This window comes from Siniperca chuatsi, linkage group LG2 (genome assembly GCF_020085105.1).
Source record: "Siniperca chuatsi isolate FFG_IHB_CAS linkage group LG2, ASM2008510v1, whole genome shotgun sequence".
In the NCBI taxonomy this organism is placed as follows: Eukaryota; Metazoa; Chordata; class Actinopteri; order Centrarchiformes; family Sinipercidae; genus Siniperca; species Siniperca chuatsi.
In genome coordinates, this window is record NC_058043.1 from 11,399,373 (window position 1) to 11,424,375 (window position 25,003).

At 38.2% G+C, this 25,003-nt stretch overlaps 1 protein-coding gene across 2 annotated transcripts in view; it reads right to left on the reverse strand.

The window, feature by feature from the left end:
* LOC122864017 (cadherin-22-like) overlaps window positions 1-24,578 on the reverse strand; it is a 164,341-nt gene extending 139,763 nt beyond the window's left edge. For both annotated transcript variants that reach the window (XM_044171013.1, XM_044171021.1), the window contains exon 1: window positions 24,348-24,578. The gene's annotated coding sequence lies outside the window, so the exon portion shown is untranslated. The remainder of the gene's footprint in view (window positions 1-24,347) is intronic.
* Between the last annotated feature and the right edge of the window lie 425 nt (window positions 24,579-25,003).

A 25,003-nucleotide genomic window follows, 5' to 3' on the forward strand; every position in this document is an offset into this window, starting at 1 on the left:
CTGCAATTTCACTGCTAGATGCCACTAAATCCTACATACTGGACCTTTTTGTTGAAAACTCTATGGCAATTGTGAATAGACATTGTAGGCACAACAAAGAATCAAATCAAGTTTCACTTCATTCAGGTCCAGCTATTAGAGGGCGCTTTTGTAGGATACAAAACTCTACAATGGCCTCTATATGAAAAACATAAACATTTTTCAGAGAACAAAGTAACAACTTCATATCAAATTTTTAGAAAATCCCAAAATGTTCAGTGCCAACATTCTACAATGTCTGTGCATAGCGACTACAATATGGTTAAGGAATGGTCAAGTAACTAAAATGCTTGGTTAAGGTTAGGGAAAGAATGTTGTTATGGTTTAAAAAACATCTTTAAGTACTGGTGTGAGATGGGATGGGATCTTCCGTCTCTAGCTTGACAGTCTGACACGCTGAAGGCTCATTCACTACACCAACCTTCACACCCTCCCTTTTCACTTGGCTGCATAAAGGGCACACTATACTTCCTGCGTTGGCAGGGAACATTGGCATTGGTCATAAATTGTGTGCTGCAGAACCTAAATGGACTGCTTAATTCCTGTTCTTTTAGTAATGAGAAATGTACTTATTTTGGTGTTGTTTATTATCTACGTGTATATATAACAATCACACTTTTACTTATATTGAAGTGTAAGCAGTTACATAAAGTAGAATTAGGTATATTTTCATTTCTTTCTTTTTTTTTCTAGTGGTGGGAGGTTGCTTTAAATACTAGCATCACTCACATAGGTCTCTGCATTGACTCTGCATTCATTATTTTTGTTGACTAATGAGGAGGAACAAATACCATTTCAGTTGGGATTGTGCCACTAAATCCTATGGAAACAAATGTAAATATCATTTTCAATTGCACTTTCTATTGATGCAAGTTCTCCGATTTTATTAAAGCTTATGTACATATCTGGTGAATATTGTCCGTACAGCTTGAAAAAGAGCAAAGCTGTACGGACAATATTCACCAGATATGTACATAAGCTTTAATAAAATCGGAGAACTTGCATCAATAGAAAGGTCATAAGTAAAAATGCAATAATCTTTTAAAATGAGAAACTCACAAACCTGTTTCAAAATTACAGGGGGTATGAAGGGGGACAGTGTTTTGTTTTGCCTAGTTCTTATTTTGAAAGCTAATTAGCTTAATCTATTCACACCATTCCCTTGAATGTGTCATGCATTTGGAAATAGTTTTTTTTTTAATTATTATGATCATTATTTTTGTTCAGAGGCTGGAACTAAATATGTATTCTTTTCACCTCGAGTCTTTAGTGTCTATGTCGCTTGAAAATACAGAGGACAACGTGCTGAAGGTCATACAGTTGTCAAAACACACTATGTATTTAGACACCAGTAAACACTGCAATATTTTTGTGGTCATTTGTCAAGTGCAATTGTGAAGAATAACATCAAACATCAAAAACACTCTCAAGTTTATGCAAATTAACCACATGAGAATTAGGCGAGTGTTTATATTTTGAATCCAGCTAGATGCATAAAGAAATTAACACAAGCATGAACTCACATGCATGTGCACAGACACAAACACACACATGCTTGTGTGTGCATACACACTCAAAAAACTGTGTGTATGTACATTGTTTAAGACCCATGGTGTATTGAAGGAATGGCACACAGTTTCATTGTCAGTCTGCCACTGTAAGCTGGATCATCATGTCATTTGGTGATTAGGCCTTTGTGGACTAGCTATTTCAGAAGAGACCAATACCCATGCATCCAGGGAACAGACCCCCCCGCCTCGTCTGGCCTTGTCTTGCCAGTTGAAGTCTCTCCCGCCTCTTTCTTTTCAGGCTTGGCCAAGAGAGTGTTTAGAAAACAGTGTGTAGAAGTGTTTTGTTATCCCTGCATACCGCCTTGCGGGTTTGAAGATGCGTAATTTTCTCACAACAAGGGTTCCCATGATAGCTCTCTGCTTTGAGTAGCTATTAATGCCCTTTCTTGCTCAGTGGTTTGTCAAATGCATTAATCTGAGGCTTGGCAATGAATGGAAAGAGGCAGAGGAGGGAAGCTGTAGAAAACAGGGAGAGGAGAGGAGATGAGAGGAAAGGAAAAGATTAAATAAACAAACAAAAAATGAAAGACCATATTCTTTTATGTTTTTATGACTGATAATCCTCAGCCAAAGCAGAGATTTGAGCACCAGGCCACCACCACTGCAATCCTTTATACCTTTTTCTGTCTGTCACTGACCTCTAGTCAACAAAGCCAAAATTGCTTGAAAATACTTTCCCTGGTTCTATGTTACATAATTTGTCCCTCATCATGGTAATTTGTTGTGTGGAATTGTCAGCCTACCAGATCAAACATTATCTGAATCTGCTTGAAAAAGAACCACACTCCTTTTAACTTTGATTGGTACACTGATTGCCTTTCCATTTTCCTTTTTCAGCCTTGTGTTGCAGTTGCGGCTGCATATCTGCATAGAGTATGAGAGCCTCAAGTTCAAATTAAAGGCACTTTTCTTGGCTGTGCCTTGTTGGAACTTTGTAAACTGCTGCATGTTCAATAAAGCATATTTATTAGAAACAACATAGCTAATGCAGTGACAAGCTCAATGAGGTGACACTGCAGATTTGATGAAACATTTAGTGTCCCTGGCTATCTTCCCAAAAAATGCTCCAAAAAATGCATGCTAAAAAGCTTACACATTTGGCAAGACAGAAAAGACAAAAAAGGGCAAGTTCCTCTGATGAACCATGTTCTTACTTCCTTGTAAATATAAAACATAAACAAATATAATATTTAAATAAAGAATTCACAAATGCTGTCCTAAAGTCCTAAATAATATGAATAATAAGAATATGAATATCACACATAACATATGGTGACCATGTAAACAATGCATCTACAGGCTGTGGCATAAGGTAGTTACGATGGGCCCCAGTGCACGCTATTATGACTGGCCCTAGTGTATGCTACACACACACACACACACACACACCATTAGGCCATTAGGTATATATATATATTACTAACGATGTGTTGGATTTTACAGTTGAATGAGTTACTTAGGCTAATGTATTGGGAAAGTAGAGAGGTCAAAGAGAAAACTATCAGAACCACGGATAGGGCCTAACCTAGCTTCTGTATTTCATATCATCGCTTCACATGATCAAATAAGAACTTGACATCAGACAACATCAACATACATATTACCCAGCAATCATCACTGCATATCTGTATATGACAAAAATAAATGATTAATTTAATTGAATTGTTTTTTATAGTTCATTTATAGTTCATTTATAGTTTATGAAGAATAAGTATATGATTTTGTTATCGATTGCTGCTGACTATTTTACAAAAAAAGAAAACCATGACAGAGATGGGTTTGCCTTTTCAGGGAATATATAACATGGCACCAATTTTAATTTAACATGAGTTCTTTTTTGGACACAGGTGTATTTCTGAGGTGGCAATAACTTGCAGGGGCCCATTCTCTGCTTCTGCCAAAAACATTGTTGGAGGACCTGCTTTCTCTGGACCCCACGGGCCCCAGTGCAACCGCACTGCCTGCACAGTCTGTATTTACTCCCCTGTCTACAGTACACTTATTTGTTGTTTTTTGCTTCTGTTTGAATCACTACCATGTGCTTTGACTATTGATTGCAATGTCAATTTATGTGGAAACAAGCTAATGATTATCTAATTATTAAATTCAGAAAGTTTGACTTAGATTAACAACATTGCAAGATCAAAGAAAATGCTACACATTACTGAGGAGTTTGCAGTGAGAACAGGAAGGGGCTGCCCATGGGATGTGTCGAGTTGAAGGAGATAAACACGCAACCCACGAACTCAACATCTCTGTGGGTAATTACAAGGGACTTCAGGGGCTCTTTGTCTGTGGGAAATGAGTGCGTCATGTACGAACACAGTAAAACAGTCTCTGGATTCATTAGATTCTAAACAGAGAATATATAACAATATTACATTGCGCCATGGCTATGCTTTCCACTGAATTTATACAATTACTCACGGAAAACCAGACATGCAAAACAAGGTGGTAATGACCTGTTACATTGGGGCAGAAGTTATCAAGAGAAAATTTATCTAAAGGGCATTTGCTAGAGCAGGGGATTCATTCAAAGAAGATGGCCTCTTATGGTTTACAGTTTGTTTTATTTCATGAAGCCATTGAACCATTTTACTGTACATGAAAATGATGCATATATCTTTGCCATTGTGCATAAGCACGTTTAATGACATTTAAATTCAAAGAATATTTTGTGCAAGCAAGACTTGCTCTGTTCTCATCATGACAGCAGTGAAGGTTTTCTCAGGCTTTCTGTGATTTTAAGTCATCCTAATGCTGGTGTGTGCAAAGCAATCAGTCCCTTGTTGGGTATTTAGCGCTTGGCTTCAGTACCGTGTCACCTTCTGGCTCAGGGGCTGAATGGAGCCTTACTACTAACTCTCCTGCATAGCAATGACACAGAGAGGACAACAGTGAGGTCTTGCTGATTTCCCTTACATCATTTTAACATCAACTCTGAAAGCTCACTGAACCTTCAGTGTAGTCACAGCAAACTATTGCCCAAACTACACATTTATGCATACACATACACTATTTTAGCCTTCTCACATCTCATTTCCAGCATTTAGTGTTATTCATAAATTACTTTTTTTTTCAGGTCTGAGAGATTGAGATCCTTGATTCAGACAAAGAAGGAGGGTTGGACAGAGGGTTTGTTTAAATCCACTTCAGTACATGTGCAAACACAATGCATGTACTGTGTCTGAAAAGAGCTTTTTTTCAGAATTTAGCAAAGCACAAATAGAATATCAAAACATTCAGCTGATAGTGTTTTCCCATTACATTACTCAACTGAATTTCAAAGTTAAAGTTAATGTAAAGTTTATCAGCACTAGACAGAAGATGTTGTGCAAGGTGCTCCACTAGAAAGGCTTGTGTATTCCATTATAGAAATGCAGCATTAGCATTTATGATTAGACTTATAGTGACAACAGAATGTAAAAGAGAGAAACAGCTATGTTGCCAAGGAGAGAAAGAAAGAAACAACATACTAAAGCAAGTGAGAGGGATTTACATAGCAGCTACTGTGCTGACAGCTTTCAAGCAAGAGCCAGTGGAGTAAGAAGAGGGGCCATTCCCTCTCTTCCTCTTCACCCCTCCCTCCTTTCCATTCTGATCTGACCCTCACTGTCACCCCCACCACTTCCCTCCATCCTCCTCACCCCCACCTTTACCTGAGCCTCACATTTCCCAAGGGGCATTAAACTCACTGGCCCTGTTTGATTTAGGCAGGTCGGGTGTCAGTGTTCGCTACAAGCCCATGGTGAACCATGAATAATGGATCTGCCACGGGTCTGAGTCCCCCTGGGACTCCCAGCTGCCCCCTCCCCTCACTCCTGCTGTGACTGGAATAGTCAATGTCCCATTAACAACCAATGATTCATAAAGGTCCTCACTGCCAGCACACAGGAAACAGGAAATGTGAAAGAGAGATTGTTAATGGGAGACAGATATAGGAGCCCTATATATGCCTTTTACTTATATTTTGGTATTCATCAATAAAATGAGAGGATGGCTAGAAATGTCCACTTTAAGGTCATTGGACATATAGCTTTGTTGAAGGAAGCAAAGGAGAAGCTTTTTTTCTCTCTCATGGCAAACATCTGGGTGCTGGGCTTCAAAGAATAACCAACACAACCAACAATTGGTGTGCTAATTTACAAAGTAGGTTTTTAAGCTTTTTGATGTAGACTTCTTATGATGCCCTAGAAGTAATGAAAAAAGCGGTTGCATGAAAGATTTCAAGACTTCCAGCTCCACTGTTATCCACGTCATAAAACTCAAAGTCCCGCCTTGAGCTTCAAAAGTCTCTGTAGCTTGTTTACATAATCTTTTGTTGATCCTGTTCCTCAAAGTTATACAGTTTCCTGAACAAATTTGTGAGGGCTCTGCAATTGCAGTGCATTGTTTGAGTTTTATGATTTATGTTGAAGTGAAGTGAAGTTTATGTTATGTGAATGTGTTTGGAGGGAGGAAAAATATAGTTAAATGTAGCTAGAATATAGATTAAGAAGGTAAACACATATTTGTAAGGCACTCATTATTAGATATAAGACTGAATGTAGCTTGCTCTGTAACAATAATTTAGAAACAGAGCCTTAGTATGGATTTAAAGGCTGTGGGCATGAGGTTGGTTATATCATCAACTATTTTGCAGTAAAAGGTTGATTTCAATAAATGAATAATTCTGTTGAGCGAAACCTAAACCAACAATGCAAGGCTCCTTGCATTGTTGGTAGATTCCAGCATTCTTGAAACACAGTCATATAAATGCACCACTTACAAAAGACTGACATCATACTGCACTAACACTTCCACTTGGAACCAAAATTTCACAACAGATTATCCCTAAAATCAACATGATCAATCTCATCATGGACAGGGATGTTTACTATGGTAGTTTGAAACTGTCTGCCACTAATCTGCTGCAGCTAAACTAGCCCACAGGTGACATTTACTTATTATTATTTATTACACTCCACTTTGTCATCTCACCTTCAACTCCCTTACTTTTTGGTCTTTTTCACCAGTCCTCCTGTCTCCCCATCTGCCACCTCCTCCTCTTATATGTTGAAACATGACCAGAACAAACCAGGGGACAGTTTCTCCATCACACTGCTGCTGATAATTTCCTTTTCAGCTGAAGTTCAGCTGCAAAACTGAAGGAGCAGAAATGTATATTTCTAATTTAACCACCTGTTGTGGCAAGCAGTTGGAGGATAAAAGAATGTTAGAATAGAAGTTCAGACATGCTAGGCAGAAAGACTGGCAAAATGTGTGGGGATGCGTGGTCCTATACACACAAAGACACACATTCACAAATGAGCAGGTCACAGTGCCTACCTGAACTGTCATTAGTGCATTATTACCACTACAAACGAACAAAACCAACCCGAAGTTACTCTATCTTGCTAGCAATGGTGAGGCATATTCAAAGGACTATGACAGGTGCATGCACAGTTGTCATTCAGACTGACAAATCAGTCGCTGTGGACACAAAAACCTTTCAGACATCACAAAGACCCAGGTGCACACACACACACACCAGCACAGAGGGTTTCATTGTTTTCGCATCAAACATTCTCACAAGCACACACACAAACAAACACACACAAACATACATACAGAATTGAGAATCCATTACTGAGACTTTATATAAAGCTTGCAATGCCACATAATCCCCCATAAGTATGCAGGTAGGAGGGCAAAGACTCATACAGCTTGAACCTGTCTGTCAAATCACATACCCATCAGTAACAGTGCAATGGAAGAGTATGGGGGATAATAGGCAAGAATTATGCTGTTTCACTTGAGACTTTTGAGCTTGGGAACCATTCAGACAAATATGCTCTTTGAAGTCTGTGTAAGTGAGAGTAGGTGGCCAATACAATTTTGAATTCAGTTGATTCAAGAGTATCATTTCTAATTCAAATGAGTGTTGAAATAAAAAGCATGGGGGGTTTTTGTTAGGCCAAAGGCCTGGCACAAAACATTTCATTGAAAGGCATCTCATATTTCCCAACCATAATTAGCATTTTAAAGCTGGTACAGTGCACACAGAAGAGGAGCTATCAACATGAGATGACAAGTAAAACTACACATACATGGCGTAAACATGCTAGCACAACATAAAAGGAACTGGGTCTCAAAACCATTTTTTCTATTACAAATTACAATTTCTAGATTTACAGATACAATTTACAGATGGGAAACAGCATAGTTTGACAGTCATGTGCTTTGTCCAATCATGATCAGATGAGCAAGAAGTTTGGGAGCCTAGATGGAGATTCAGCAAAGACATGTGTTAGCCCTGCTTTTATAAACACTAAACAAGATTTGCTAGTTATAACAACCATTTATAACTAGCAAGTTTTGAGTTCTGAGTTTTGCTAATAAATGCTTTATAGATATTATAGTGGTTTCAGCATCAAAATTACATGTAAAATTGTGACAGACAGGTTGAAAATGTCACTTTTATTGTTTGTTTTCCATCTCTCAGTTATTGTTGAATGCTGGACTGAAACACATGTGACACACAGTATGTCTGGATTGGAAAAGGGGGAGCAGGTTTTTCAGTCACGAGACTTCTGAAGCAAAATTAATCTGGCTACAGACTTTGTAAACTTGAAACGATTGACTCAAATCAAAACAAAACTGTGAGATGACAATGTTGGCAACTGAGCCACTAGTGGAGGTAGATTGTTGGATAGGTGGATAAGGGAAAGGCTGTATGGCTGAATGGTTGACAAAATTCGATACACATAGATAAAAAGCAGACTGGACAGCGAATAGACCAGACTGAAGTGCAAGTTGGTAATCTCACCATTCTTTTCCTGCCTCTTCAATGTCCTAATTGGCTGGATAAGCAAATTGACTGCCTGAGAAAGTGACTGGCTAGGTGTAAAATTAGCTGCTGTAAGATTGTGGGGCATGCTAAACTATAACCTGTCACGAGAAATGGAAGGCCAGACAGTTTATGTTTTAGTGCCAAATGTCCTTATCAATACAAGCTAAAGGAGCTCTGAGCATAATTGTCCTGTTTATCAGTTCTATTACAGGCCTTCCAGAGGCATCGAGCGAGGGCAATAAATACTGTCGAGTTACAGTGCAATACCCCATCTCACTTGATAGATCTCTAATAAACAGTGCATCCCTCACAAAAAAGAATGATGCTATCTATTTCAATATCTTCTAGAGTGCAACGTCTCCCATACCAAAGCAATCAGCAGGAGAGCCTGATACACGCCACTGTCAAAATAATCATTTATACCTCTAGTTGTTTGAGATGAGTTTCACTGTTATATTTAACATTCATTTGTTATAAATGACGAGTCTTTACTTATACTTGCAAGTGATAAAGTAATTAAAGTGATTCTGATGGCAAAATGGTCATTTTCTTTGCTGTAAACAGTGTGATGTAATTGTGTAGTGGAAAGTCAAACATTGCTTAATTCAAATAAAACATTTTAGCAAATAATGAATACAAAGATAGCAAAGGATTCTGGTTCAGTATTTTCATCAGTCTGTCATTGCTTCAACTTCATCACAGTGGCAAACTGTACATGTTGAGTGAAACACTGACTTCCGGTGCTGCAAGAAAAACTTCAACAATCAAATGGCACATACTGTTTAAGGTAAAACTGTCTTTATGAAAACCAATGAACAAATTGCACCACAGGCCAGACAAAAGGCTGAAATAGGCTTCAAAAGAGAAGAGCAAACCTAATGGCTTCAAACTGTCACTTCAAACTGTCACTTCAAACCTGCAGGCAAAATGATTGTTTACTTCTGTTTTATATTTCTCCCCACCGAATACACTAGCGCTGTTAATCAATGGTGTAGCACAACACAGTTCAACAGCACTCATCAGTTGTAAATGACATAGCCAATTAAAGGACCACTTTGCCAATTTTCAACCTGAATTGTTTCATTGTGATGTGGAAACAACATGTAAAAAAAGGACATTCAATTTCCCACTGTGTCTTTGTCTCCAGAGCTTGATAACGCTCCCACTTTCTGTCGTCTGGTGGATGAGATACTGTAGCGCACAAAAAATATCTGGCTTCAAGTTCAGCTTATACTTTTAAAAAATTTTGTAGCCCTACCTCAAAATAGATATCTTTGCATCATTCTGCCATCTTGTTAGCTCGCTAGCAGTGGAATCTAACATAGCTGAGAGTGACCTACCAGAGCATACTGTATGGACAAAAACAACTATGATCAAATTTGGGAATATATTAAGGGCTAACTTAGTCTACAACAGATAAACAATACCTGCTCTTGGCAGATTGGAAATAGAATAAAGCAAACATCCTCCAAATTAGCAGCTAGCTTAATGTTTTGGTAGCTAGTTTCGTCAACCATACGAACATGGAAAACACTTTACACTAATCATAAACAAACAGCATTAGGTTAGAGAAGAACTGACTCAGTACAGTGCTCTCTTATTCCTGTTGGCACTGGTTGCCTTCATTGATTTTTCTTTGACTCAGCAACACTAACAGCTGGTTGATGGCTGTGGCCAACTGCTGTCTAGCTATTGGCTGACTGCTTGCAAGTCCCGGCTGGCTTGCTGACATGAAAGCTCAGGAGTGAAGCTGTGTGAAAACGTGGGGCTTGAAAGTTTGAGCTTGAGACTGTAAGCCTATTCTGTGTCTCTCTAAGATTAAAGCATTTTTCAGAGGTAAATGTTGCAAAGCTAGCTAGCCTAATATTAGCTGTCAATTGTAGCAAGTTAGAAGAGCAGTTTGACAGACCCTTTCTAACTGCACAAAGTTTAAAAAAAATTATTCAGCAATACATTGCAATAGGCTATTATGTTTGTACATTTCATACAAACATAAATGTTTGCTGTAGTCTGCACATTTTTGACACAAATAGTAGCTTACTAAAACATTTGCCACACAAAGCCAAGGTTGCTGTGATAGCTGGGTGTGTGTAGTAAGTTTAGATAATGTAACAGTTGAGAACAAACATAACTTAACTTTAAACAGAAACATGGCTATTTCTCTGTCAATACTGGGTGGGATGTTTTCCAAAAACTAGTACATCAAGATTGATACAACTCCACATGATGGTGAAATTTAAGTATTTCAGTACCTTTTTTTTTTTTTTTTTTTTTTTTTAAGAAGAATAAGATATCTATATCCAAGTTAAAATTTGAAATGACTGTGTTTTTGTATTGTAATATTTTGGGCCTTTTTTCATTTTAGAACAGAAAAAAGCTATAAGCCTATCAGTTGTTTGATACTAGTAAATTGGCTACTGCTAGTATACTACTGAATCCCGCCAAGGTCTCTCTTTCCTGCTGCGATAAAGAAAAACATTGCAGAGGATGAACCCATTTTGACACCAAGTGTCATTGTAGGAGTGAATTAGAAGGTACAGACAAAATAGCTTAGAAACTGAGGGCAAAGTGATTGAAAAGAAAAGAGACGATAAAGTAAAGAGGACCACGGCAGCGATTAATATCATTTGCCGGTAAATCCAGGTTTCACTGGTTTTCCAATCATAGCTGAAGCTTGGAGCCAAAGCGGTGCTGCAAACTGGGACGGCTTCACAATCCCCTAGGTCAGAAGTATTGTTATGTCTCTTGGGTATTATCTTATAAAAACCATTATGCTGCAGAAACAAAGAGGAGACACAGGCCCAGAACTGTAGTAACTCTAGTGCGCACGCGAACATACACATACAACACACACTGACACATGCACAGTGGTTTAATCTTTGCAAAGATATGTATTATCAGTACAAATCCCAGTGTGCCCCCGGATTACTGATATGTGTGCATGCAGCTGTGCACCATTAAAAACAGATGTGACATCTTCATATCATAAATCTCTGAGACAGATAATGTGAGTACAGCAAATTCAGCAATGTGTAAACAATACATAAAAACGCCCAAACACACTACATAACCCACTGAGGCTTGTAATTGCTTGTGGATGTTCAGTGAATTAAGCTGGTACAGTCATAATCACTGGTGCTGTCAGAGGCATACGCACTTGCTCATTCAGATTTGAGCCTGGTCTTTCACAATTTTGTTAAATGAGCACTCATGTTGCAATATAAATACATGCACTGTGCACAAAATTGCACTGCTGTTCTACAATTAAGCTTTAACTGCTACTGTATGGTCACAGGCACCACTGTGGTAAGATTGTGTCAGTCACTCACTTCTCTAATTCAAGAGTATGACACACACACACTCCTTTAATGTATTAACTCCAGAGCTTTTCAGATAACTGGTGTTTTCAAATCACTTTATAGAAATACAGCTGAAGTACCATGTACTGTATATGGAGTACTAAAGACTACTGAGGCTGTGTTGTACCCAGTCAGGGAGTACATTCCTACTCAAAATGACACAACCACTGCAACTGTTCAAAGATATTTCAAATCAGACTGCCATGAATCTTCATCTAAAAGCACAACTTATCTATGTTTTAGAGTCTAGTCAACACTACTCTGTGAAAAGTGCCTCAGCTCACTGGAGAGGGAACTTTTTAAACCGTCTTGGCAGATCTGCTTTGTAACCTTACTAACTTTGTTGGATGAACCTCTGAGAGATTTAAGGTTTTTGTAGGATTGCAAATCTGAGAAGGAACGTACTCTTGAGGGTGTCATGCAGTACATGTTCCAATCTGATACTTATATTGTGGTCTACATCTTTTCCTCCTTTCTGGTTCGTTTTTATAGCTTTTAAGAGTAGAGGTACTGATGCGCAGATTGAGTAACTGTGACCTTCATGTCTTTAAGATTTAGTTTTTCATGTAGATTTTTCAGGTTTATAGTTGCACATGAGTAGTCAACCTGCAAAGTTAGCAACCCTGATTACCTAACATCAACCCTCATTTGTTTATTATTATGATGACAAAAACACACAATATATTCTTTATCATGTTAATCATGGTTTGGATCATTGTTTTAAACATGTTTCCTCCCATGCTTGTGCTTTTCGGCTGTCCTTAATTATACAATTTTTTTTGTATTTGCACGTTTGTAAGAAGAAGACCATTTTTAGACAAGGTAAGGTAAGACAAAGTACAAGAAAGTAAAAAAGCAATTGCTCCTGTGTATGACTCCCCTGAGTAGCTAGTGTTGGTGTTTGAACTTTTCCAGCGTTTTATCTACATTAAAATTTGAACTGTTCTTTCAATTGAAAATTGGGTTCTCAGCATACTTTTTCTAATACTGAAGAAAGTCCCAAAGCAGGCATTAATGTGGAGATTAGGAATATATTAAACAGTCTAACAAACCCACACAAAAAACACACATTCTTTCTCTCCATTTCTCCAAGTTACCCCCTTTTCCTTTTCTTTCATTGCCTCTCTTCCTTCTTTATTTTTTCTATAAACAAACCAGTTTGTTTAATAGATAAATTAGTTAAACCATTTCCCTGTTTAAAGGTGGGATATACGATTCTAATCCAATACACGTCTTTTTTTCAAATTCAGCGAATATCTCCTCACACCTCCGCTAGCTGTCCGTTCTGTGTGTGCACTGAAAAAAAAATCACATATTGTGTTTGTACACAGCCCTGGCTCTGTAAATGGGAAATAAACAAAGTTGCTCAGACTTAGCCACACAACACTATTCCAACCATTCCTGCCATGATTTGTGTGTCAGGTAACGTTAAATTATTTGCCCACGGACATTCAGCTTACTTTCTAGCTTGCCAAGATATGCTGTTGTTGTGATGTTAGCTATAGTAGCAGGAGAGTTGTGAGTATCGCTGTCTGTAGCTGGTTTTCTGGCTCTGGGAAACCGTCTTGTCTTGGATTTCTCCATAATTTGCATACCCCACCTTTAACGCCTTCTTTTACTTCATCTAAATATTGCCCTCATTCCTTCTTTTCTACCTGGTAAAACCACTCCAGTTAAACTCAGTTATTTATTTACACAAGTATTTCTGTCCTTTATAAATAGTCAAATATGTAACTTTAATGTGAATTAGACAAGATGGCTTTCATAATGAAATAACTAATACAATCTTGACAGCTGAACTGTGCATCATACTGTTGCATACAGTCAGATGTATGAGGCTGGGAAACAAGAATGGTGAATAGGGTAGGATTATATCAGTTTATTGTGTACTATATATCTTAATGATTTAATCCAACATTATAGCAGCAGAACAAACAGAACAAAGCAACATATTGTCTGTTTAAATGGACTGTAACGGGTTGCTTATTGTGATTCACATCTCCATAAACCTTGTTGTAGACCACTTAAACAGAACATTGTAGACTTCTATAAAATTAGTTGAAGAGATAAATATCATTACCACTAATGCCATTTTATGAACATGAATACCTGAGTGCCTTTTAGTAAGTGCTATTTTTTTAATCTGATCACATGTTTTGCATTTCCTGTGAGATGATACTGTACCTGATAAAGAGAATAGGTACATTTTTTGACAGAGATAACTTACAACATACAACCCCATTTGATCAAATGGTGACAATAAAAATGCTTTAAATGTTCAGAATTCACATCTGAAAGCCAGCTTGTCATTATTTTAGTTATTATATTTAGTTAGTAATATTCTGCTCTTCCTACATGAACTACTGATGGGTCAAACCTTTTGCAATTTGTTCACAGATTTTTTTTAACTGCGTACATTTGGCTAATATTAACTAGTTACATTATAAGCATGTGTGACTTATGACATGGAGTCATAACATGATGGTTTGATAATTCGTCTAAACGTTAATGATGATGGTACCGTAAGAAACATAACAAATATGAATCCAATCGACAAGACAGTGGTACTAGTTAACTTGGCTACATTATGATTCCCAAATTGTAGGTTAGTTTAAATGCACTAATCAGTCAGTGTGGTCACAGCCTAAAGTATCTTCAACATGCATACCAAATTTACTGCAATGTATCAAATTATCTTAAAAAATTATCTTAAAATGCTGATCTTGCTATTGAAATTTCTTGGTTATATTTTGTTTGTGAAGAGCTTATTTATTTGTTCCAGAGTGCATGGCTGCAAATACACACACAAAGCTGGTAAGACCTTTACATTTTTAGTTATGAAAGTTGGAAGGAAAGGGAAAACATGCAGTGGTTAAATGAAAGAAGAAATCATGGGCCATGTTCTTTCACCAGGGCTTAAATTGGACAGTGGAATAAACCTTAATATGTCATCACTATGACTCAACATGGCACCTCAGTGGTCATTAAGCAGACAAATGATGGCTTTGGGCTCAGCAGAGCTGAGGCTGTTGGAAATGTTGCAGTTTGTTGCAAGAGACCAAAAGAACCAAGAGAGAGAAACAGAAACAACCTCCATCCATCCATTTTCTAAACAGGTTATACTGTTCAGGATTTGTGAGGCTGGAGACTATCCCAGCATGCATTGGGCTACCAGATGAAGACAGAGAACACATGCATATTTACAGGGAAATTTACTGTTTCCTTCATCTAACCTGAATGAAACACACGCACACATTGAGAGAACATGTAAGCTCCACAGAGAATCACACTTGATGTAAGGCTGCAATTCTAACCACTGAGCCACTGTGAACCACAGATACAGACAGAGCAAAAAGAGGAAGAATTGAAAAATAATTATGACTCCAGTCATAGAGGAGACAGAAAGATATCGATGCACAAGAAAGAGACAAAGAATACAGAGACAGACAGATAGTAGACAACACAAAAGAGATCTGTGCTGTGGTTGTTGTTATAGAACAGGTAACTATGGACACAATTTCCAAATGTAGGAGTTGAGCATTTTATCTTAAAGCCCTTGACTGAAGAAAAGGCAAAACCAGTGTACACAACATATCCAATTACAGGGGCCTGAATGCATAAACTGTCATAATGTTCCACATTACACATCAATTTCCATTCATTTAATTTAATATTGGTGACATTTCAGCCAGCTCATGTAGCATTGATTTTAACAGTCACTCGAGACACCAAACATTCACAGCACAATTAGAGCACTGAGATACCATTGAATAAGTGATATTTGAATTTTATGCAAGTTTCTCATTGTCCAAGAGAGCCACGAGGATTATGTCAAATTTTCATGACTTCTTAACAATAAAGCTTTTCCCCTACCCTCTTGGGTACATGTCTGGTGGATATTATTGAATTCTGTTCCATTATGAGGTATTGTGGAGATTATGCTTTTCCTATTCAAAGGAAATGAGCTATAACTCAGCATTATCAGGTATTCGTCTGGGATGTTGAGCTGAAGGCTTTGTTGTCCAGCACAGACAGCTCAATTGATGGATTCCTGACCATAATCTGTGATGCAAGGTGATTACTCAAGCAGACTGACCTCAGTGCATGTTGGTTCCACAGAGAAGCCTGAAAGGCTGCTGCAGGGTAAAGGGGTCTATAAATCATCACTCATTTTTTTTTAAATTAGGTCATATTGATGACCATGGAGATTTCATCTTCTAAAGGCAGTAAATAGTATTTATTTGAAGCAAAGTTAGTTCAGAGTTCAAATTGGTTTGCTACTGCATGCTAAAGTTCCAAAATTTTTACCCAAGTAGGAAATGTTTTCACAAGGGAGGAACCTTTCAGCACAGAGGCTGAAGGTTCAAAATACTCTAAATGTGTATGATGTATCTGTGTGTATGTACATGCATGCTCATGCACTTATCTGTGTGCTGTGTGTGTATCTGGGTTTGTTTGTTTTTTTTGCACCAATGTGTGTAAGCATGCTTTACCCAGCAAAGGTTAATACCATTAGTAAGACTGTGCAACCATCCCCAAGAGTGTGTTCTCAATGCATAATTCAGCAAACGCATGAAAACGTCTTTTTTTTCAAATCCTTTTTGGTGTTTGTGTATGTGTGGTAGTGGGTGGCAGTAAGAGGAAAGAGCATTAAGGAGTATTTTATAAAACCATACCATGCACTCATACTTAAACTATTCAATCATCTACCCCTTTCCCACAGAGGAAAATTTTCACTGCACAAACAAACTTGTAATTTTTGCATCACATCATACTTTATAAGGGGCTCATTTTCTCATGCCTGACAGAGATTTACTCCAACGCCTCAGTATTACTTTAACCACAATTATTTAAGGATGTCTTTTCCATTATGCCTCTGCAAGGTGCCAACTGCATCACATTGGAAAACAACTTAGTTCTACTCCTAAGGAGTCCCTAAAAGGGCTGTAATAAGAGTTACTGCTTTGCCCAGAGGAAGTGATATCCATGCAGACTGCAGACACATTTCTTAAAGCTGCCACTTACCACACACCTGCTGTTCTCTGTCAATCCAAATACATTGCAACTGTTATAGATTATAACAGTGCAATAGTTAGTATAATATTTTAAGTGAGTTCTACATTATGCAAATACATATTATAATGTTACCAGTACTACTCATCATCTATCCTTTTTCAAAGCTGTAAAGCAGAAAGTGTAAAAGAGATATTATTGCATTCTATAAAGCAAATAAAATGTTTGCTGTATTATATTAATATTTCCCCTCTTTTTACAACAAAAACAGACCTCTCAGTGTAATTACAAAAAAATGCAAATATTTTAATTCTACACTTAATGTTTCTTATACCGACACCCAGTCAGGCAATTTCAGAGAGCCAGCAAACAAACTAGCAAGAACATAACAGTGGTAACAAAAAAAAACATAAACACAAAAAAACAAAATCATAAACACACAAAAAACATAAACGTAAAAAAAACATAAACACAAAAAACACAAAAGCATAAACACAAAAAGTAAGAGAAAAAACAAACACACAAAAAAAAACTGTGCAAGAGTTAGTATAAAACTGTAACTCTATGAGCTTTACATTATGCAAATACATATTATAATGTTACCAATAGAATTCATCATCTCCCATTTTCAAAGCATCATGTTACACACCAAACATCATTATACTGGAACTATTCATCAGCCACAAGATTAAAATGTCAGAGAGAGATGTGAATATGAAAAAGAGAGAGAGAGAGAGAGAGAAAGAGAGAGAGAGAGAGAGGAAGACAAAGACAAGGATAACTAGCCAAAGCTTGTATTAGCGACTCACAGGAGCCAACTGTCTGTTGCTAGTCTGAATTAGCAGACACTGAATGAAAAGCTTTGGAGTGTAATTTTGACAAATATACAAATTCTGTATTGATGTTTGCTCATTCATCCATTGTCTTATTCGCTTATTCCTACTCAGGGTCACAAGGTGCTGGAGCCTGTCCCAGCATAGATTGTACAGAAGGCTGGAAAATGCCCTTGACAAGTTGCCAGTTCACAGATGGACTGACAATAGATAGACACTTGAATGCACTCACATTCACATCTATGGACAATCTGTAGTCTCCAATCAACCTAACACGCATGAATCTGAGCTGGCAGGTAACTGGAGCAGCTGGAGGAAACCCAGGCGTGTGGATTTCTGTTTCTCTGAGCACCAGCTCTAACTACTGAGCCACAATACTGCACTTTTGTGTATGCTAGATTAATTTAAATTAACTGCTCAAATAGGAAACATTCAGATACAAACACTGTTTTAAAACAAGAGAAAATACTATTCTCACTATTCATAAAATATTGGCATATTTTCAGTCACAGAGGTAAACGATCTAGCATTCATGTCTGCCACTTTATCTTCTGAAAACAATTTAGCTTTTAACTTACTGAACCAATTAAACTCATTAATTAGGCTTATTTTAGTAATAAGTGTTTCATGGTCTAGTTTACAGGCCAACTAAACTACATAGAAAGAGGTCTTTCTTGTGTGGCTGTACCTGAGTCACTCTGTAAGTCTTTGAAACTGACAGCCCATTATAAATCTCATTTCAGGGACACTTGTTGTCAATGAGCATCGTCAGTCTGCAGAAATGTCACCTTATACTGCCAGTAGATAATCATAGATGAGACAAGAGCTGAAAAAACATGAGCCTCCCCTGTCAAACTGAATGAAACTCATATTTAGTGGCATTACACTTGCCGAGCAGAGAAAAAAAATTAACTACTATTGAGTGTAGACTGTTTACCTATTAAAATGACCCCAACGCCTCCTCTCACACTGGGTTGCATGCATAAATCCGAGAAGAGCAAAGAAAACAATATGATAATAACTTATTCTTCTTCACATCACCTCTAATCCTTTGTTCATTTTAATCTCTTGCATACAAAAAATCCCCTTATGTCTATGCTCAAGTGTGTGTGTGTGTGTGTGTGTGTGTGTGTGTGTGTGTGTGTGTGTGTGTGCATGAGCATGTATGTGTGTGGTGAACAACTGCGTTTGTGTGTCTCAATACACACATATATTTCAGCCTAAAAAATGTGGATGACTTTCCCTACCTTGGCAGCCTTCATCCCTCCAAAGCCGACACTGACGCAGAAATAAACCACCGCATAAGCTCTGCCAGTGGGGTTATGCCAGACTCCAAGGAGGAGTCTTTGTGAACCGTGACATCCAGGTGAAGAACTGCCTGTTTACAAAGCAGTTGTTCATCCCACTCCAGTGCAAGATGCACAAACCTAGACCGGCAGACCAGCTACAGAGGGCAGATTGACTACCTGGATCCTATAACCAGAGATGGAATGCTGCCTCCAGGAAATCATGCACATTAGGTAGAAAGACAGAGGAACAAACTTAACATGAAATACCTTTCTTCAACCATGAACGGTGTACTGTACATCAAGTGTACACAAGTGTAATATGTTCAGCATTGTTTTCAGAATGGCTTATCATTGTGTCCCAAAGCAGATCTTGTTATTTTCAGCTGTATACACGGGTCTAGTAAAAAAAATTAAAATAAAATAAGATCAGATCATGATTTTAAAACACCATGAAAATTCACACAATGTATCTATCTGCGTCCTCTGATCTTCAATCACTGACATAAGCATGTTCAACTACCATGCTAAGAATGACTGCAAGTAAAATCATGATGCTTTTGATGCTGTTAAGAGATGCTGTTATTATTTTTAATCTATATATATATATTCCTTTTAGTGCAGTGCTTATAGTTATGATACAAAAAACATTCGCATATCTCAGCAATTGCATTAGTCTGCCTAAAAGACCCTTCTTCAATTCACTGCCCAAAGATCTTTTGATGATTTCATTTGCTGCACATATGAAAGCATGTATTCACATTGTGTTTGAACTCTCCATTCAATAGTGCTCCTTTGGCTTCAAATGGCTGAAGAGACTGATCCCATATCAACAGATTTTACTGCATCATAAGCACAGATGGACTCAGCAGCTGCCTGAATCTTGTTAGTGTCCTTTTTCTCCTCTTGTTGCTGAGTTCTTTGTTGTTTTGGTTGGGTTGGGAATTACAGTATTATACTTGTAATCTTTAACAATGTGAATCCAACCAGTGCAATGTCCTCCCATTTTCTTGTTTTGAAAAATTAGTATCATTAAGAGAAAACCGTTAAGCTGCTTTCAAATGTAACTATAAAATCATCAAAGCACCAATCTGATACACCACATGAACATAAAAACTATGCTGGGAATTTAGTGTCGACATGGTTATGTTTGAGCTGACTAAATGGACTGAAAAAGAACAGAATTTGTCAGTGACTTCCTGTAGCTGATTTTAGATATACCATATTAAATGACCAAAAACACCAAATTGGTTGATGTTTTTATAAATGTTTAAAAATATTTGAAATATTAAATTAAATTTAGAGAATTAAGAATAAGATCTTTATGCTTAAAGGAACAGTTTGATATTTTGGGAATTTTTTGCCTTTTACAGAGAGTTATATGGGAATATTGATACCACTCTCATGTGTGTACACTAAATATGAAGCTAGAGCCAGCAGGCAATTAGCTTAGGTTAGAATAAAGAGCTACCTGTTTTCCCCTGCTTCCAGTCTTTACGCTAAGCTAAGCTTCTCGCCCGCTGGCTGTAGCTTTATATTTAGCGTACACACTTGAGAGTGGTATCAATCCTCTCTCAGCAAGAAAGCATACATAAGCTTATTTTCGATAATGTATATTCTTTTTTAATTTGAATGACTGGTGATACAGCATGGTGATGATGATTTGAACAGCATAGTAGACCCAAGGAAAGAGTTCTAGCTGGCCTGCTCCAACACAGTCTCACAGCAATTTAACCTCTAACACTACTGCAACAATGACAAAAAACCTGTATTAGTAGCCTGTTTCATCATAAGTAAAAGCATCAAAAAACTAGCTGGGTTTCCTCAGTAAAGCCACAGTACTGTAAAATGGTTAGATCAAAGTGTTGCCTGTAACCCTCTCCTTAAAAAATCAGGTGCAAACAGGACTGGAAAATCAACCATGGAGCCTGTCCACAGCCCTCAGCTCTCTACCTCCTCCTACCTGGCGATTCCATCACAGGGCTCAAGAGTTAATACGCTTGATGCAGTCCCTGCCCGGGGGGGTAATGAAGTGACTAAGGGCTGACCGTCCCTGACCGGTGACATGATAGCAGGTGTGAGCGGTGAGGGGTGTGACTGTGAAAATGTGTGTGGGGAAGTGTGTGTGTATGTTTGAGAGAGAGAGAGAGAGAGAGAGAGAGAGAGAGAGAGAGAGAGAGAGAGAGAGAGAGAGTATACTAAGCTTGCTGAGATTGAACCAGGCACCTAACCACAGGTCCAGATCAATTAGTTGGCCTTTTCTGTTAGCCATAAAGATCCCCTGGTTTACCCCTGTATCTGTCATCTTTACTGCCACAGCACTGTCATCAATCAGCCTCTCTCTCTCCCTCTCTCCCTCTCTCCTTTTCTCTTTTTTCTTCCCTCTCTCCTCCTCTTTCTCTCTCTCTCCCTATGTCTATCCAAGCCATCTCTCCTTTACACACTACATTTATGCTCCAGCTTGGTAAACGGTAATCAATGTCTCACAACGGTGGACTGCTTCATCTAAACGATTTTTCAGGAGGGCTGTGTATGTGTGTGTGTGTGTGTGTAAGAGAGAGAAAGAGAGAGAGAGAAAGAGAGAGAGGGAAGAAAAGAGAGACAGAGTAAGATATAGAACTTTTGCTGTATGCACACGTCAGTATTGACAAAGTCTTGTATGTAAGTAAGCTTCTATTTTTGTTGATCTATGAATTATGTGGGTCTGTGTGTGTGTGTTGAAAAATGCGTGAAAATGCCTGCCTGGAATTGGCACTGACTCCAGAAGCTCACGGTAATGCATTCACTTTTGGTACATAAATCACAATCAGCCCATTCTGCCATCTGGGTTACTGCTACATGGCCCTTGTAATGTACACGCTGGTTAGACCACCGGCTGAATAAATGAGGAGTCCAGGATGCAAAGCAGATACGCATCTGTAATGGACAGTAAGGTGGTGAATTTATTCCTTTTCCTTTTTTTTCTTGCAGAGAAAAGGTTATATACTCTGTATCACCTACCAGCTAAAAGATGTGTGTCCATGCATATCTGTCAATCAGCTGTTCTTAAAAAATGTTTATAGAGTCTTGTAACAATAACCATAATGCCTACTGTGGCTGTAGGTAAGTTGGGTTAAGTAGTTTAAGAAGAAATTACAGTAAAAGACCACACAGGAATTTGCACAATGTTACAGGCAATTGCAGAAATTTGGAAATGTTATTACAGTATGGCAGGAATCTAGAAAGCACTCTGATTAATGTAAAAAAACAAAACAATAAAACAATATATACTGTAAATAAATTGGCCAAAGTTATCATTTCATTACACTGATTACATTGTTTATGAGAATAAGAATAAAAATAAAGATAAGAATGATAAATTCTTGATGAGACTTAATGTTATAGAGAACTTTAAAGCATGAATTCTGCCTTAAATCTGCGTTAAGTTTTGCTGATCTCTACACCAACCATTTTTCATCCTATACTGTAACCTGCAAAAATCTATTTTCCAAACACAGTATCAATAAAGGTCGTGGTCCTCACCCAGAGGTCCTGACTCTTTGACAGATTTCTGTACAGATCAGCATCTAATTGCAAAATTAATGTCATTGATTGGCTTTTGGGACTAGAGGTGTTTCTCTCACTTTCCCAAACACCAATTAGCTCAGGATAAATGAAAAACTGAACACACACAGTTCCCCATGCACACACACACATGTGCATGTACAGGCCGATACACACAGTCTAGAACGCAGATACCCTAAAGGAGTAAACTTGAGCATTTCCAACCTTTCAAGGTCACTCAGTAATATCCAAGCTTAAAGTGTACTGTAACCCCACGGTCACAAATCATATTCTGCAATATGAAGCACACACACACAAGTCCTACTGTTGGGAATAGGTTGTACTTTATCCGGATACCACAGAGATGAAGGGTCTGCCTCCCTACAAAACAAATATTAAGTAGGGATGGAAGGAATTAGATCAATCTTGTGTTGTGATTTGTGTATGGCTTTGAGATTGCAGAAAACTAAATCACAGCACAAAAAAGCGTTTTCTGCAATGACATCTTAGATATTATTTGTCTGTCTCATCAGTGGCTGTGAGTTACAGGAATGTCAGCTGATATTAAAGTAAATCTAAATGGCATGTTCACAAATAATTTGAGCATTACATAAATTCACTTAAAAGAAAGAGTAGGTAACAAACTCCAATGGAAGGTTGTGAACTGAGAAGGAAAGAAGCTGAATTCAAAGACACAGTAACTGCTGAAAAAAGCATGTTGCACAAAATTTGGATCTTGTCCAGCGAAATGTGTTAAACAATTTGATCTGTGGATATCCATTAGATCCGTGTGAAGATTAAAAATAGTAGATACATATGAGTAAACCTAAAGTAATTGATGGTAATGTGAATATGTTTACAGCAGGGATAAACATAATTAAAAAAGAGAAAGGATCGACCGTTATTTGCATCATTTATTCTCTGTAACGAGACTTTTTAATCTACAACAACTGCATCTGTGAAGGAATATCGCAAAGCCGCGAATTCAATGTATTGTTTCCTGATAAAACTGTTTTGAGGGTAGTATGCTTGTAAGTCTGCATCTAGTCATTCAACAGCATGCTTTAGTGCACAGTGGCACACATCCAACTTCCCCAAATGCATCCTGTTGGCGCATCAAGTGGCTGCAGTCCTCGGAAACGCATCCCACTGTGCAGGAGGTGCGTGCAGTCATTTTCCACCCCTGTAATTTCATTTATGAAAGCCGGCAGTGCTGTTGGTAAATTTAGGCTGGCCTGAATATTTACACATATTTATACTCTTGATTACAGGTAGCTGCAAATTCTTAAGGCTGGAGTATTCAAATTTCTACAGTCATGCCACACGGAATGCATGCGCACACTACTACTGCTGCCTAATTTTACTGTGGAGATTTCACAAAAATTTTGCGACAGTAAATTTATGCGACGTAATTATCAATATACAGTCATATCACAGCTTGTGTAACCCGTCGGACACCATTTCCTACTTCACTGTAACCTGAAAATCGTTACAATTAGTGCGTTTACCGTCTAAATAATTTAATGATCGGATTCACGACTGGTCTCCTGCGCAGCGCTCATTACAGACTGCACTAACCCGCCGTTAATTGTGTTACGAGTGGCAACAAGTTAGGTGGTGATGTTCAGCCTTGAAGTAAAGATGAAAAAGGTTCACTAAAAAGCAAAAGCCACCATTCTGCCTCTTCACGCGCAAGGACACAAATACAAGCACACAAAAATCGTCTCCCTCTACTGCATTACACACAAAACTCCTACAATGCAATGTCGAAATTCATTATAGGCTACAAGTCCAGTGGAGTTGTATTTTACAAGACCAAGCCACGGCACTGTGAACTTTCCCATTGAATTAAAACACCCCAAAAGTCCTACCTTTGTTATCGTGTGACGGAAAAGATGTATTTGCCTCGACAAGTTGCGGAGGGATGCGGTGACGGATATACAACTTGCCGCTTCTCCCGGAATAAAAAGTATACGATCTCCTGTGTGATGAAAATCTGAGGGACAGACGCTCTGTGCGCCCTGTCTGCCACCGCGCTGCGCGTCTGGAATCTCCGTTCCGAGAAGCGCAGAGACAGAGACGGCCAAGCCGCTTTCTGTATGGCGCGGTGTGGAAAGCCCCTGGTGGCGATGGAGGGAACCTACAAATGAAGAGAGAGAGAGAGAGAGAGAGAGAGAGAGAGAGAGAGAGAGAGAGAGAGTAGCATTGCGATCACCGGAGCCACCATTAGAAAGAGAGACAAGAGAAGCAATTTGGTTTGACTTCGCTCATTTGACAGACCATATCCTCTCTGATACCTGTACTTACATTTGGATGTCACAAAGATGTTTGTCTGTCAGCCTACAGAGGTGTGGAAACTCTAAAAGATAGAGAGAAATACTGTAGATGGGTGGCTTCACTTAAACTGCACCCTGATGGTTTTGGCATAATGGAATGAGCAGAGTGTATATGTGCATTATCACAACCAATACAATTACAGTCCACAGACTAAAAAGATATGCATTTGTTTGTGTATTCTGAAAGAAAA